We start from the raw sequence: 2,651 nt of genomic DNA on the forward strand, positions 1-2,651 counted from the left end.
ACGCCATCGCTGCAGTTCGTCTTGCGACGATCCAAGAATTTCACCTCTAACGTCGCAATACGAGTGGCCCCGACCGCTCCCTTCGATCATTGCCTCGCCGTAGACGGAGACCGACAGACGTAGACGAGGCCCTCTTCCATCATTCCATGCTTATCGTATGCAAGCTTGAACAGCCCGCTCTGAGCACTCTAATTTTTTCAAAGTGAACGTACCGGCCGCCGCGGACACTCGGTTAAGAGCACCCTTGGAGGAGAAACCGCCGACCGCAACACGCGCGCAGACAAGACACGAAGCAGGGACTCGGAGCGGACCGGGGGGTTCAAAAAAAAGAGGAACGCGCGGAAAGGGAGAGGGAGAGAAGCGCGGGGGTCAGAGTGCGGGGATGCGAATGAACACACCCAAACACACACACGTAGCACCCCCCCGTTAGACTACTCCCGGAACCGAACCGACGACCACTTGTTTTTTTTTTCCCGGATCCCGATCACGACCTCCTCGTCCACCTCGCCGGCAGGACCGCGTGGCGGGTATGCTAGCGGTTGACACCGGCGGAAAGGGCCGGGAATGCGAACGGACGACCAAAGTCAACGACGGACGATGGCGCCGCCGCCCCGGGGCCGCTTGCGCGACCACGAACCCGAGTTCGGACTACGAGCTTTTTAACCGCAACAACTTTAATATACGCTACCGGAGCTGGAATTACCGCGGCTGCTGGCACCAGACTTGCCCTCCGGTTGGTCCTCGTTAACGGATTTGAAGTGTACTCATTCCGATCGCGGGGCCTCGACAGAGTCCCGCGTCGTTATTTTTCGTCACTACCTCCCCGTGCCGGGAGTGGGTAATTTGCGCGCCTGCTGCCTTCCTTGGATGTGGTAGCCGTTTCGCATGCTCCCTCTCCGGAATCGAACCCCGATTCCCCGTTACCCGTAGTAACCACGGTAGGCACTTAACCGACCGTCGACAGTTGATAGGGCGGACCCTCGAGAGACCCGTCGCCGGGCGTGAAAGCTCGTGCGATCGACCAGTGAGTTATCCAGAGTCACCAAAGCGGAGCGCGCCGCCCTATGAGCCCCGCCACCGAACGGACCCGCGAGCGGGAACGCCGACGACGGGAGGACGGAATGACGCGCATCGGTCTCAGTCTAATATGTAGCGCCGCGACCCGGAACGGCCGACGCGGGTGCCAGCGCGCGAGGCGTGGCGACGACGGCGCGCCGACCGATCGCGGCCTGTGTCACATGTATTAGCTCTAGAATTGCCACAGTTATCCATCGCCTCCGAGGAGGAATACGGTCCCGAGGATTAGGTCCGGTTCCTGAGCCATTCGCGGTTTCGCCCGTTCTAATGCGTGGCGTGAACTTACACTTGCATGGCTTAAGCTTTGAGACAAGCATATGACTACTGGCAGGATCAACCAGGTATCGTTGGAATTTGGGACTTTGTTTCGACAGAACGACAGACCGACCGACCGACCGACCGACCGACATAAGACAGACAACTACAACGACGGGCACGTGTTTATTTGTTTTTCGAGGAGGTTCGCCGTCAGTAGAAGCGCGCTGCCCGCGCTGATGGCCTCTTTTTTGTTTCTCCCCTGACTTGGACCGAGACCGAGACTCAAAGAACGAAAGCGACCAACGTCGACAACAACAACGACAACGGCACCCTTGACAGCGATACATACGACAAACGACAAGCAGCACGACGGCAGTGCACACGGACATCGAGGGTCAAGGTGCAGACTGAACTCGCCGAGGTCGTCGTCATCGTGGTCGCCATCGATTCCGTCTCGTCGTCGTCGTCGTCAACGTCCACGTCACAGCCGGCCGAGAAGAGAGAACAGACGACAGCGTCGACAACAACAACATCGACAACGGCACCCTTGACAGCGATACATACGACAAACGACAAACAGCACGACGGCAGTGCACACGGACATCGGAGGTCAAGGTGCAGACTGGAATCGTCGAGGTCGTCGTCATCGTGGTCGCCATCGATGCCGTCTCGTCGTCGTCGTCGTCGTCTTCGTCGTCGTCGTCGTCATCAACGTACCAACCGACCGAGACGAGAGAGCAAGCAACAACGTCGACAACAACAACGACAACGGCACCCTTGACAGCGATACATACGACAAACGACAAACAGCACGACGGCAGTGCACACGGACATCGGAGGTCAAGGTGCAGACTGAACTCGTCGAGGTCGTCGTCATCGTGGTCGCCATCGATGCCGTCTCGTCGTCGTCGTCGTCTCCGTCGTCGTCGTCGTCGTCGCCAACGTCAACGTCAACATCACAGCCGTCATCGGGGAGGAGCTGGACCAGGGCAGCGGCGGCGTAAATTTTCCCGTCACCTTCGTCGTCGCCTTCGTCGACCGACCGACCGACCGACCGGCGTCGTGTTCGTGCTCGGAAAACCGAGGAGAGACAACGTGCACATGGCGCGTTCTCGCAAGCGGCTCCTCGGTCCGATTTTTTTGGGCGGCTTTTTCGAGCTTTTTTTTTTTTTTCTCACCCTTTCGTCCGTGCGACGGCGAACGTTAGGGGAAAAAAAAAAAAAAAAAAAAAACGACAACAACGCGGCGGACCGGGCGAACAACATCGTCGACACACACGACATTGACGACCGGTCCCCCTTTTCACAATCGCATCG

At 58.2% G+C, this 2,651-nt stretch overlaps 1 pseudogene; it reads right to left on the reverse strand.

Annotated features, from left to right (window-relative positions):
* The window catches only part of LOC145273704 (small subunit ribosomal RNA), a 2,370-nt pseudogene extending 949 nt beyond the window's left edge, over window positions 1-1,421 (reverse strand).
* Between the last annotated feature and the right edge of the window lie 1,230 nt (window positions 1,422-2,651).

The sequence above is a fragment of the Euprymna scolopes genome, unplaced genomic scaffold, assembly GCF_053919585.1.
Source record: "Euprymna scolopes isolate OS-2025 unplaced genomic scaffold, ASM5391958v1 sca139, whole genome shotgun sequence".
Lineage (NCBI taxonomy): Eukaryota > Metazoa > Mollusca > Cephalopoda > Sepiida > Sepiolidae > Euprymna > Euprymna scolopes.